Here is a 15,054-nt window from a genome sequence, read left to right as displayed (position 1 = left end):
AATTGATTTCAATAATTAATCATTCAATTTTAATAATTTTATTTAAAAAGGCAAAACAAGTTAGCAAAAGCAAAAAGGTCCTAATATTAAAAATATAATTCTTAATATTAGGTTAAATCTTACGTGACGCGCGTGCGTTTATGGTTTATTGTAATTCACCGAAAAAGAAGACGTAAATATAGTTATACAGGGTGTCCCGGTAATGGTGGTACAACCGGGAAGGGAGCGAATCCTTATGAAAAAGTAAGTCGAAATTGCAGAATAAAGTTTTTGCATATGAGACTTCGTTTTTGAGAAAACCGACTTGCGGTATGTAACTGTAAATTTCAATCTATTGGAAATGGGTTATGGAATGAAATAGTCTTTTATCTTTGTAATATACGATTTTATTTACGGTCTCAGAGGAAACGTCTTTACTCTATTGAATCTTCTGAAGGACTGTTTCTGGGCACCCAAAAGAAAGTTGGGGTCCCCTTATACCTAGAAACTGTTTACACTATGGTATGGCATTGTGCAGTGAGTGACTCGAAGACGGACACCAGATGCATCTGGTGGAAGTCTTAGTGCCTTTGTTTAAAATAACCCGGAGACATTTTTGTCCTCACTTGATTATTTCCATAGGGTGTTGTTAGAAATAATCCAACACAATCAAATGGATCTCTGTATAGACTGTCGTTTCTGCTCGTGTTTGTATTTGTAAACATGAACAATGTCATGATTTGCTTCTTATCATTTCTATTATCTTACTTACTATCTGTTTGCACTATCAGTCTCTTTTATTCCGTATTTGATTAGGGTGGCTTCGCAAATGAGGAGGAAAAGCCAATTATTTTTTAACCCTTTCGCTACGACAATCCTCCCCGTTGGAATGCCCCCGCTAAACGAGGCGCCGTGCCAAAAGTGTGCACATTACACGTGGACAGTCGTCAGCATTCAAGTTTACGTCTCACTCCTGAAAAAGTTGTTTTGACAGTGCAACATACGAAAAAAGAGAAGTGCGAAACAAATGATATCTTGCGGAAGAAAAACATTTATACATCGAAACTGCAAGTCCAGAATAAATGTACGGAGTCCCGTGGCGAGCGACTATAGTCACCGCGAAAGGGTTAGCCCTTTGCAGTCCTATGTCGAGTCTGACTCCATGTAGGAATTTTTGCCTTCAGATATCGTACAATGATAAATTATAAATTATAGACGATAATAAACCATTTTTTCTATACTAATATTATACCTGTAGGCAAAATTTAGGGTTTGGGGCGGCCCACGTGGTCCTCAGCCGCGCCGATCGGGGCGGTGGCCGGGTTTATGGAACAGTCCTCTACGACGTTCCCCTTCTACCGCGATTTTTGGCGGAAAAACCATTTCGCCCGGGAACGTCGCTTTCCGTCCTTTACTTATGGTGACCAGATTTATGGCACGTCTTACCCACGGTCACATCGGCACCATAAACCCGGCCACCGCCCCGATCGGCGCGACTGACGACCACGTGGGCCGCCCCAAACCCTAAATTTTGCCTACATACCGAAACTTAATATTTTATAATTAATATTACGCTGAAATATTGAAACAAAGGCAAACTACATTGGCCAAATAAGTGCGGAATAACTGGACTACTCGGACCGCAAAGAGTTAAGATTCCTTTTAGTAACGTTGCAACTGTTCGAAATGTTGCCTGTGTTGCGGCTTACAGAGATATGCTCTGTGAATGATATTATTACGCATTCTTTGCAAAATGTTATTATTGAGAATAGATTATATTTTGAATTTTTGAGTTTCTGTGCTTAACGTAGGCCCAGGCCGGGCCATAAGAGCCATGGGTCCGCTGACCGTGGTTCCGATCCAAGTATATAACAAATGCTTCTCCGCATTTTAACACTTTGCCGGCCGCTGTCACGCTGGCGTGACTTTTTCTCGCCAACGGTTATCGGCCGCTGTCACGTACTCGTGACTTCGGTTCAGCGCGGCTACGATGTTTCCACTATGCTCCTGCTTTAACTGTCCCGATTGCCTTTTCTTGACATTCTTTTTGTTCTGTTAGTCTCAGATAGTCTTTCACAGCCTTCGCATCTTGAAAGCTTAGATTCACTGTTATAAAATACCCTTCAAAATGTCACGCAACGAAGAAATATATGCCGATGAGTTGTCAGACGTGTACGATGATACTGATAGCAAAAGTGATAGCGATTCGGATAGTGCGAGCGATATCGTTGCGAGAAGATTTATAAATAACGGAAGACCAATAATCAGTGACTCCGATAGTGACGAAGAGACTTCTTTACCAAATGATTGGTCAGAAATTGATTTAGAACCTGACCTCCATAGGTGTCTGGAAGAGTCTGGACTGCAAACACCGTGTCCACAAGACATAATGTCAAGTGTGGAATTGTTTCTTGATGACGATTTATTTATTTTAGTGCCTTTTTTAAGGCACGAGCAGTAGAACCCGCGCGAAACTCGCCGGTGGCAACGTAAATTCCATGCGACAAATCAGCGGCCGGCAAAGTGTTAAGCAGTCGTGCGACAACCCCGAACTGAGTACCTGTTTTTCAATCGGGTTTTCGCCTCCGTTGTTTTGTATTACATTTATATCAATAAACGTTTTTTCCTCTGCAGTCGATTCAGTCAATCTTTATTCGCAAATTAAAGATCCTCAATAGTTATAACTTTGTTACAGTTAGTGCACGCGTTCCTGATAGATTTTCTAAGTCGACTTTCTCGGAACGAAGCCTCACATATGTACAAAAACAATATTCCGCAATTTCGGCTTATTTTCTCATAAAACTCTCAAAACTGGCTTCCCGGTTCTACCACGATTGCTGGAACACCCTGTATCCCCATAGTAGTGAAAGAGTTAAAGTAGAGTAGTATGTCATTAAAATGCAACGGTGGTAACTCGATAGAACGACTAAAGTTATTCCCATCATGTTCTTGAAATCGAGTCTTGTGAGCAACGGTTCCGACCATTTGCGCACAACGACACTTGGAACCGGTGTGCTGCTCAGAACATGAGAATCATGCAAAAGGAGAATAAATGAAAAAACAAATGCAAAGAATAAAATTTTCTTCATTTCTGTTTCATTGTAAGGAGAAGGTTGTTATCAAACTGGTAAGAACCTTTTGACTAAAATAAGTCCAAACGTTGAGTCAATTGGATTCTTTTAAGCTACATAATTACTTCTATAATATTTTCAAATATTCGTAATGTTATCTCCGTTTCTACAGCTGAGTGTTTAATTTCAAATCAATACAAAAAATTCAACGCATTGTTACTGAGAGCAATCAACGATCAAAATTGCTAATTTAAATTCCATAGAAAAATGACAAAAATTTATAACAATGTAGATTATGAAATTTTCCATGATTTTTGGAGAAGAATATGAATATGCAGTTTTTACCTCGAACACTTATTATTTTCACTTCTTTCGTTAAAATAGGTAGATCATTTACCGGCTTAATCCTTGTTTTAATTAAATAAGACGATTTTTTACGAATTGGGAGAATGATAAGTTACATAGAATTCTTACTCGCAATATTTACAAATTTCATATGGGTTGTATTAATAAATTTATGTAAAAAATGATTAATATGTAGGAATGGACGGAAAAATATTGAGGGACTCAAACGAGAATCGAACCCGAGGACTCGGCTTAGCAGCCCGAGGGGCCAACCACTCCCTCTCTATTCTCCTTTGTCGGTTTCCTATTCGGGTATGAAGGCCCCGATATTACACTCGGCCATTCTGAGCTGACATTCGCCCTCGAATGACCCAAGTTCAACAACTCAACACTTTCGGGTATACTCCCCCAACACAGTGACACAACAGCCGAAAGAACTCATTTTTGGAAGACGCGCAACCCTCAACGTGTTTTTCATCGCACAACTCCCGGCTTCGTGTAGCCGCAGGTACCTCCATCCCTAACCTCAGGGGCCGTGACCGGTGATATTCATCGGCCACGGTACGGAAGTTCACGACCCCGAGGAACCCGAGTGCACGGGCCCGGGGGAAGGCGCACCGCTCCTCCCGCCGGGTCCAAGATGGTGGCCGCCGCGCGGGGAAACCACATCTCCCTTACGGGGGATGGGGTAGGCCACAAGTCTTTGCGCGGCGGCCGGGGCCGCAGGGGTGTCGAGGGGGGACTCGACATCCCATTGCACGCGGCCCGCGGTGGTGGCGTCGACGGTGTGGCCCCGTCGGCGCCTCGGAGTAAAAAGAGGGGGTCCGTCAGACCCCCTCCGGGATGAGCCCCTCCCTCATAACATCTCGAGGGAGGGGCCCGGCGTGGGGTGGGCCCGGTTGCGTTCTTAGGAGATCCCGGGCCCACCCCCAGAATGCTGAGGACGGCCACCGTGGGGCTCCTGGCTTCGTGTAGCCGTAGATGCCTCCATCCCAGACGAGCCCCCATTTGTAGGAACCGACGGAAAAATATTGAGGGACTCAAACGGGAACCTCGGCTTAGCAAAGCTGAGGCTTTGCGCGCTACGCCAACCACTCCCTCTCTATTCTCCCTTTGTCGGTTTCCTATTTGGGTATGGAGGCCCCGATACTACAAATACGTACATACTATTAGGTTGGTGTAAAAATAACTGCGGTTTTCGCCACTAAAAACTTGAGTTATCAGTCTGAAGTGAGTTTTGTAACAACGTTCATGTAGTATAGCATTTCAAAGCGTAAAGTTGGTTCTATCGATGTATGTCTGTGACTTGTTTCTGACTGTTTATTTGTAGCTGTATTTGGTCAGGAAAGTAAAGATGGAAAAAAAAGCAAATTCGAGAGATATTATTGTACGAGTATAAACTGGGACGTTATAATTTTCTCAAACCTGGCGAAGTTGTTACAGCAGCGAAATACTGTCACGAAATCGACAAAATGCATAAAAAGTTGGAAGATTTATGTCCAATACTGGTCAATCTAAACGGACCTATTCTATTGCATGACAACGCCCGACCACATGTCTCACAAATAACCGTTCAAAAACTCAATGATCTAGGATACGAAACCTTGCCCTATCCACCGTATTCTCCGACGGATTATCATCTTTTCAATCATCTGGAAAACTCCAAAACTCAAGCAGCAGCCGAAAACGCGTTTGAAGAGTTCATCGACTCTAGAACACCAGAATTCTATAATACTGGAATAAAGAAACTTGTATTACGTTGGCAGAAATGCATAGAATCGAATGGTTCCTATTTTGATTCAATAACTTCACTTTAACTCAAGATATATTATTTTAAAGTTCACACTTCAAAACCGCAATTATTTTCGCACCAACCTAATATTACCGATTATACAGGGTGAACCGCTGTGTGAAACGTGACCACATTACAAGGGAAGATCCCGAAGTGATAATCATCATTTTTGATGAAATTTTAGTCTCTGATAGATCTCAAAAAACTATTTGATACGTACCTTTTGTTTTATAGCGGCAATCACCCATAGTAAACGTATGAAAATCTCCCTCAAAGCCGGGGGTAGTAAATATATTTAGTCCAATAACTCGAAAACTATTAGAAATAGAGGGGTGGTGTAAATTGAAGAAATTTGTATTTCTCAACGACAAATATGACTGCTAAAACAGTTTTGACAACACTCTATTCGTTTCAATAATACACTAAAAATTATAACTTTTTTGTTAATTTTTCTTGTAAAATATTTAATATTCAAAATCGGTGATTATCACTTGGAGATATTCCCTTGTTAGATTATTCTGTTAGTAGATCAATTGAAATTCTTTTATATCATATAATATGGTTCAAAGAGGCCTTTAATATGATTATAATATACTTTTTATTAGTTCTTTTTTTTTCGTAGTTTTCAAGGCCACCTTCAATTTTTTATAAATAAACCTATAATTCTTTCACGTCAATTTTTTAGTGGATGTAGAGATAAATTCGACGAGTATGAATTAATTACATTTCATTATTAGGTAAGGTAATTAAATTAATTAATTACAAATAACATAATCAATAAACGCATTTACAATTAAACAGATATCCAATTTTGTAAATCCACTTAACAAGAGTATTTATTATTTATTAACATTATCGCACATCTTCTTTCCCTCTTTTTTATGGCTCTTCTTGTATGATTGTTTTCTGAATCTTAATGAGAAACAGCTATAGGCAAAAATACATTTTTTAAATGCTTATGTTGATGATCTTGCTAAATGTCTATTTCAATCAAAAGTAAATATTCTCATTCGAAATGAGAAACAATAACTAGCACCCATGTACAATAAAATGCACTTTGAATGTCCTTTCTACCAAAAGAAGAATATTTTTTTATTTAAAGTTGCAGTTATCATATTTTTATATTCGAATCTGGTGTATTAATTCCACAAAATGTCTGAATTAACAATATTTCATATATCTTTTGTAATAATTAACTGTACTTAATGTAACTTTTAATGTTTATTGACATTAACTTTAATTAAAAAAATGTTTCTTTGTTTTATTTTCTTAATGAATATTTACGATTCTTATTAATTACGCATCCTCTGTTGTGTTTATTAATTAATACAATTAATCAAATCATTTCAGAACAGACTTGCATGTCTAATCATATTAAAATTCTTATCTATAGTATCTCTTCTTATTTTTCTAAGTGATAAAACCCGGAAACAGAGAAATTACTTCCTCATATAAAGTATATCAGAAATTGGCAAGACAGAAATTCATCGTGTAAAAATAATTTAAAAATATAGAATGAGATTTGTGCGTACGGTGTTCCGTTTTCGAAAACATAAATTTTGAAAATTCTTTGCAATTTGTTGATTCTATTCATATTGGTATTCATTGGTACTGATAGTGTCGAAGAGAACTATTTTCACCTAAATAGTATAAAGTTGGAATTCGACAATAATTTGTAATTCCATATTAATTCGAAAAATTAAAAAAAGAAAAGCATATGGAAATCTATTCACGTTCCTTCAATTCGTTAAATAACAATATTATCCGAGAAGCATGGAGAATACTGTAAAAATATTTATGACCTAATAACAGCAGTTTGTAAACACCTGCTCTATTATTTACATTATAACATTATCAATGTCTACAAACATTGGTGTCACCTGATACAGGGTGGATGACCTGATATTATCTTCTTGACTTACGTCGATATTATTATCTGTAGAGAAAAATATATTGAAGCAAAGTAGCATGGTTTCAAAGGGGACATAAGATGTACGCAAAAGACCTGACTACAATGGCTAATACGAAGGAACGTATCATCGCTCCATGTATAAGAATAACCAATAATAAATTATATGAAAATTACGTGATCAATTTTAGTCACCGTAACACTGAATTTTATATAAGTGTCAGAAAGTACTCTAACTCGGAGTAGAGTGGGCGTAAAATTAATTAAACGTTTCTACGTTCTCGCAACAGTGTATTTTACACGAAGACTATTTCCGCGTTGTCTGAGCCTCGTTCGCAAAAAGTACGCGTTCAACGGTCTCGTGAAGAGTGTGTACGCGTCGTCCTGCCGGTCCCTGTCCACCCCTACGCGAACAGGCCCAGGGAAAGGCCCAAAGGGGCGGAGTCACCCCCACCGAGCGCGCTGGGCGTGGCTTCAAGGTGCTCGCTTCACCGTCTTCGGGACGGATTTTCTCACATAAGTCCCAGAGATCTTTAAATACGCGTAAAAATTGATCTCCATGTAAAAAGTAGTTTATTTAAAAATTACAAACAAATAAATCCGTAAAACGAATTCTGAACGAAATCTGTCAGAAGACGACAATTTGTTGTCCAAAATATTTTTCGTCTTTCCTCTTGAAGGAATGGAACAAATAAAATACTTGAAACAAAAACTTTTTATCTTCTAACGTAGATCGTGCAAATGACTAACTCTGCCTACATTTCCATTTGAAACTTTTAAATTAACCTTCCACGAGGGATGATTGAAGATTAACTCTTGCAAACATTTCAAGGCCCCTGGCATCTACAAAATTTGAAACTCGAAAGATTAGAATCGGTCGCGCACAAAAGGTACAGGTGTATGTACTTGTACAATGTTATTTTTATTTAGGAATTTATATACTGATTAATCACATTCAAAGATATGAAATCATTCATTATCTAAAAGTACAATACTTCAACTTGGTTATAAACATTTGAAATCGTAGATATATACATCACAAAAATTAACCAAAAAGTGACTTTGATTACAAAAGAATGGACGTGTGCAAATCTTTCTTGTACAAACTGTAAAACTTATCATACTTTTATTTATTGTAATAAATATTGCCGAAATAACAAAATTATATTACGAGAGAAAACAGCATTAAACTTTATCATTATCTATTATCTTTAGTTTCTAAAAATTTGGAGTAACCTACAAACAATGCACGAAATATTTGAAAGTCTCAAAGTACGATATTCTACTGTATGCGTTTAGAATTTTTCACAGGTTAGTAGATGAAAGCGCGTTATGCTTGCGAGCAACTTTCGTGGCCGATGCGTTTAAGCAGATCTTGGTCGTTGAAGACAAGCTGGACTGAGATAGCAAGGACAGTCAGCTATTAAGGTCAACAACGGATTTCAAGAAAAATCGATAGACCGGATAGAACGACCCTCGATGGATATCGGTCTGTTGAGAATCAAGGGCTACATAGAAGAAACGGGTAAGCCTTTTTTTAATTTCGTTCATCATCTTCCTCTGAGGGCACGGTATATGAAGAGAGAGCCCTGAATGTCCCTTATTATTTCAACATCGCCTTACTCTCGCTGCTTTGCCGCAATTTAGTCGATATGCCCCCACTTTATTATTAGAAATTATCTAAAATACGTTGTTAGAAAAGCACAATAAGCACACAATTTGGTGTGATCGCGGATAATTCTACAAATACGAAGATTGCCTTCAGAAATTTTGTGTTACTGATTGCGAGGCACGCAAAATGATTTACAAAAATTATGTACACTTGAAGTGTCATTTATAACATCATCTTTCCTCTTTATTTACGTGTCTGTTTATTTATGTAATTTTTATTTTTAGTGATATTCCGAGAAAAGCTAGCAGGAACCTAATAGAAACGTTTACATATTCTTTTATCACAGTATAATATAACATTTAACATCCTTCTTAATTATTCGTTAGATTTCATATGAGCTAAAAATTTTGTAAAATATTTTGCTGAAGTAAATCAAGAAATGATAATTCTGCGTTTAAAAAAGTTAACACTTATTACTTAGATATTATTCTTAATTTGAACAACAACAAGTGTACTCTAGAATACACACATGTCATCGACTTCCATGACAATTTCTTTCTATCCTTAAATCCATTTTAGATAATACATAAAATCAGTGTATGTGATGTATAGTGTCTAAAAATGCTCGTGGCTGATAACCAATATTCAGGAAAAAGATAAAGACAAAAACAGCTTGGCTATCGGGAAATAATGAAACAATTGAGATCAGTTTTATACAATCGAAACCTCATTTAATGCAAATGTCGTTACCGAAATGTAATGTATGTTACAGTAAAAATGTAACATTCGGTAATTGCATACAATTGCTAAATGTTTCAGAGAAAATATGATGAAAATAAAAGGCTTTATAAGGTGCTTTAATTTGATTCATTTTCCTGATTAACTGAAATTCCAACTAAGTGGTTTTTACATTTACAGAGATTTGTTTCTTTAACAACGTGTAAATGAGAGGAAATCGGACTAGCAACGAACAATATTTAAAAGCAGTGGACTATTAAACAGGATTTCGTCGAACCGTTTTCCAGTTACTCTAAAATTACACGGACTAATCTAATTAAGTTTAATTACAGAAATTGATTGGTTTTCGAATTTCTTATGGGACAATTTCTGTAATAGAAATGCAGCGCGAATATCGTATCTATAGTACATGTGTATAACTATCAACATATTACTCGAACCCTGATAAAATGAGCTGCAATGTTTGCAAAACGTCAGAATACTTTCTTCATAAGGACACAGATTACACTCGGAAACCTCAACAATAATAGCTACCTATGGTTGGGATGTTACGTGTGTTATTATGCAACGTACTGGTATGTTAAATTTTAGTCTTTATAAACTAGTTGCCAACAGTTTTGATAGAGATGCGAGAAAAGAGAAATCAAATCACAAATCATAAAAAAATAAAATCCATTTGCCATTTTATGTATTTATCTTTTATAAGGTATTATCATTTTCTTCTTATAATTGTTAAACCCCGTTTAAACGCTATCATAATTATTTAATATGAAAAATGAGAAAGAATGTAATCTGATGCATTTACATTTAATAGTAGAGATTATAAAAATTTAACAATATAATAAATTGCAAAAAACTGTTTCTACCATCTAACGTCAATTTCCAACGTCTGTACGTCTCCAGTTACTTTGTTATTGTCGCAAAGTGGACAAACGGTAGTCGATAAAGTGTGACATCGAAGTTTTCAAAATTCCAGTTTTTTGTGATAACATTGTATAAGGAATATTATATATTAGTCCAATGTACTTCTTTTAATGTTTTATGGCAGGCAGGAGCAATATGCTCGTTTGGAAATATCGACAATTTATCACTAAAGAATGATACAAAAAAAAAAAAAAATTTCGTAATGAAGAAAGTATTTGTACAGTTACAGTCTTCGTGCTTTATCTCACTTATCAGTTAGAGAGTCTTTTTAATATTTATAGCCCCTTCGGAATTGATTGCAAAAGTTGGTGTGTGATATTGGGTGGAATGTGTGAGCACTCCTTTTCGAAAGCAAGTTTTAAGCAATTTTTATTAGGTATCGCTGTTTCTCTTTTTTGCAAGTGTATTGCTTTATAGGATTTTCATATATCCGAGTATTGAAGTGTTTTCAGAGGTTGTTACAGTTATTATGTATACAATAGCCATCCTTTCGCTTCTTTTGCACTCTGAGATCATTGTCTGAAAATAAACAATAGTTTTTTTTTCATGCCTAATTTGTTTACACCTTATACATATATATGTCGGCATTTAATTTACAGGGTGTCCCATTTATAATGAACATCTAAATTATTTCCACTGCTATCGAAAGTAAGAAAAAATGACTGCGAAAGGTGTCCATATGGTTTAACACGTTGAGGACGATGTGACCCGCCGGCGACCACATTATTCCATAATATTCTATGAAAAAATTCCAAAAGATTATAAACTGAGAAAAATTAAGTATTAACGGTAATAAACACCAGTAAAATCGAACGATCCAGTCATAAGCGAGTGTTTCATGAATTTCGCTGCTGTCCTGAACGTGATAAGGACCTGCATCTGCTGATAATAAAAAAAGCCATTCCAAAATGGAAGGTCATTCCAAAATCATCGAAATTTGTTGGCTTATTAACATTTGTTTCTTAAAATGTGCCATTCTAGCCGATATTGAGACGAGTTCACCGATCTATGACATCATGACAAGTTGTTGAGTTCATAATCTGACTTGTTGACAAGCAATAGAAATGGCTAAAATGCGGGGAACGAATATTAGAGCAAATTAAATTCAGTCAAAAATTGAGAAATAATTCAATACTGATATTTTACTGTTTAAGATCATTTTAAGGTCATCATACGTAAATTTCATATTATTACGTTTTCCAAATATAACATTTTTATACATTCCTTGCGAGAAGTTTATTTTATTTTCATTTGAAACATTTAATAAAACGAAGTTATAATTGTATACTGATGTAAATACAGTATTTATTATGAAAAGAGAATTTGTATTCGAAATTTTTATTGAAATAACTGTGCTTCATTTTCAATCACTTCTAGCACATATATGTACAGCAATTTCCTGCATCGCCTTTATAAAGTAACTTTCAGAATGTAAAATGTTTCTTTGCTACAGTAAATTCAAAATTTTGAAACATTCAAATACGAAAGGAAAACAGTTTTGACAAATGGTCACCAAAAGATTATAAGCAATTAAAAAATAATATATATTAAATTCTAGCAATAAAATATTGCTATTTATTTTGCCGTCTTTATTTGAATTCTACTTGTAATAATACGATATGTATAGCCCCTGTATATTTCTGCGCCGACAGTGACAATGATCCTAATATGGTAGAAGCAATTTAAAGTCGATTAATATTGATCTGACATTCTATCAAGTACGATCTATCTTCAGATGAGAATTAATTAATTGAATATTGAAAATGTTCTTTCAAATTATTTAGCAATATTCAATTAATAATTTGTTGTACTATACTACGACAAAGCATTGCAATACTAACTAGATTAAATTCTAAAACTTTCATTATATTAATTGCTACACTTCTGCAAGTTTGTTGTATTTCGAGACAATATTCAATATCACGGCTGCAAACGTTACACCTTGTATTCTCAGGTTCACAATTTCAATGCAGTTAGAATATCCTTTAAAGTGAAAAATGAGGAATATTTACTTTAGGTATTCAATCTCGATTTTATTCAAGATACATCACGCAGGACCAGAAAGTAATGATCTTGTGCAACGCATATACGTGGATATTTTATAATGATCAATATGCAATTTAAAGGGAAGAACATGTTGCATCGACAATAAGATGCGCACTTAGCAACTCGATTAATAGCTAACACAATCATTCGTTTCACGTTGTACGCACTTTTCACTTAGCAAATGCATTATCCGATTAAACAGTACGATTGTACGTTTTCAATTATCTTTGCACGTGAAAAGTGTGCGTTAATATTAGCTAAGTGTCACCACTTTACATGCAAAAGCATAGAGGTGGAATGTAGGAAATTTCAATCTGTGAAAATCAGCAACGAATTCTCGACATTTTGAAATTTGAATCTGATGGAGCCATCCACAGACGGATCTATCAAAAGACGTTAAATATCCTTGGAACTGTTAGATCAATTTAATAATAAACGATTAATCACCGATTCACATATCTGTCACCGCACTTGGTGTAATTCTGCATCCTAATCCACAGGCCTGTCCCAAATATCCAGATCATTGTTCCACCGAGTCAATTCAATAAACTCGCCTAAATCCACCAACGATAAATTGTTTATTTCAGGTATGTCAAAGATAGAAATCCCTCAACAGAACTACAGCCCTTTACGTTTACTAGTGAAATAGAGTTAAAACTAAGCCTTCCCTTATTTTCCGACTTAATCACGTCCTTTGACAAGTGTGTACTTGCTATAGACTTACGTGAAGTAGTCCTTGTCCTCTACTCCCAGCAACATCTCCACGGCGTTAAACCGTCAGGGAACACGAAACGGAAAACGAAGCACTGGCTCGCCGACAGGCGAAAGAAACACACGCGTAACTGGTGTCACGAATAGAGCGTCGGAGATGGTTGCCTTTTACCGCTGATAAGTACAGGAAACGAGGAAAAAAAGAGTGGAGGTAGTTGGAAGACGGAATAGTCGCGTTTCCTACGGCTGTAACGAACGAAGACTCGTTCGTGACTGCTTAAAGGCCAGTCGGTTGTGCAGCTGGAAGCGGGGCGTGCGCCCTCCGCAAAATCAAACTTTACCTCCATTCGAGGAAATTCGCCACGGGCACGAGCTGCGTCGCCTCGTCTCGCCTCGCCGCGTGTATCATACCACCGCGCCAATCTTCGAACCTATGGATTCTACTTTTCTTCTATTTTCCCTGCCGATATTTGTTTGTAGAAACAAATCGCCAATAAAATTATGGCAATATAATTTTACCCTACTGCAATCCTCGGCTCACCTAAATACTTAAGGTCTGCTGAGAATGAGTCGAAAATAAACCAAATATAGGAAACTCGCTTGTGTAACCTGTTAACTTGCTTCATATCTCAAACAGAAATTGAACCTCTCTAATCCATAGTGAAAAATTATAACCAGTTACTTTATTTTGGTTCTTACAACATACGAATATGATATATTTTATGCTTAATAGTGGGACGATTGAAAATGTGGAAAACCTCAATTAATTGTGTTGTAACAGTAAGTTACGCCACGTGGGACCGTTATATCTACAGTATTAATTTTGACGATATAAGATGTAATAATATGAGGTCCTAACTTACCTCCGTTACAGAACTCTTGAATGTCGTAGCCATGCTGTTTTGTTTCGTAATTATCCGTGTTAATTATCTAATTAAATATCAAATTTTATTAAAAACGATTAAACGTCTTGAGCAAGTATATCTGTGAAATACGTTGCAGTAAGTTTTTGAAGTGGTTCGATTAAATTACAGATACCTTCAAAATAGTACATAAGTGTATAATCATTTTCATAAATACTGTTGTATAGTGCATGCAATGGAGTTTAATGCTCACTAGTTGTGTATCATTAAATAACGAAGACAACCTCGAAGCTGTTTAATAGTTATCATGTTATTGTTTCCGAATATGAGACACTTGGAAGTTTCTGTTATAAGAAGGGTTTCATATTAGATACCCAATTTTGTTTTAGTGTATAAAATGTTACCGGTGAACCCACAAAGACTACTGTACTAAAGAAAGAATAGAAGAAATAAATTTTATATGTCCAATGTGTGAAAAAAGACAGAAAAAATAAGTTTCAGGAAATAAACAAACTGAGTCTCGTATTAGGAATCCATTTTTTGAATCTGTGAGTTTATATAATTTTTGTTTTTACTTTATTATGAAGGAACCTAATTTCTTTTTACTGCACTTTCCAGTAGATTTCAAAAAAATACATATCTTACTTTAAAACCTGTATCGAATTTTAATAAAAGTGTTCTTAGTCGTGTTTTTAAGAAATAGGTCTCATATTAGGCAACTTTATTCTAATTTCCTAAAGTACTATAAATTATTGAAAATTTTATATTTTTTAAGAATTTAAAATTTGTACAAAATCGGAGAAAAGTAGGAATGTAAAAATTTTTGTTGTAATACCGAAAATAAAAATTTTAATTTATCTGTATTTTATACCTTAATCTGTACACAGGGTGACCTATTTTAATCTGTAAATGCTAATACTTTGGAAACTACGTTAAATGGGGAAACCTGCTTTTGGAGGATTAAATGAGATGGAGGGGAGCACTAAGTGCAATTTTTAAATTACATGTAGTATATTTTTTTTATAAAAAATGATAGAGCGTCAACAACCTTATATGTTGTATGA

General features: G+C 35.7%; 1 protein-coding gene across 1 annotated transcript in view; it reads right to left on the bottom strand.

The window, feature by feature from the left end:
- Nucleotides 1-13,195, bottom strand: part of LOC108571050 (probable G-protein coupled receptor CG31760) — a 136,555-nt gene extending 123,360 nt beyond the window's left edge. Inside the window, exon 1 of the mRNA XM_017933401.1 lies at nt 13,141-13,195. The gene's annotated coding sequence lies outside the window, so the exon portion shown is untranslated. The remainder of the gene's footprint in view (nt 1-13,140) is intronic.
- Between the last annotated feature and the right edge of the window lie 1,859 nt (nt 13,196-15,054).

Source organism: Habropoda laboriosa, unplaced genomic scaffold, assembly GCF_001263275.1.
Source record: "Habropoda laboriosa isolate 0110345459 unplaced genomic scaffold, ASM126327v1 scaffold17, whole genome shotgun sequence".
In the NCBI taxonomy this organism is placed as follows: domain Eukaryota; kingdom Metazoa; phylum Arthropoda; class Insecta; order Hymenoptera; family Apidae; genus Habropoda; species Habropoda laboriosa.
Note: the sequence above shows the minus strand (reverse complement) of the source record. Positions and strands in the feature narration are given on the sequence as shown.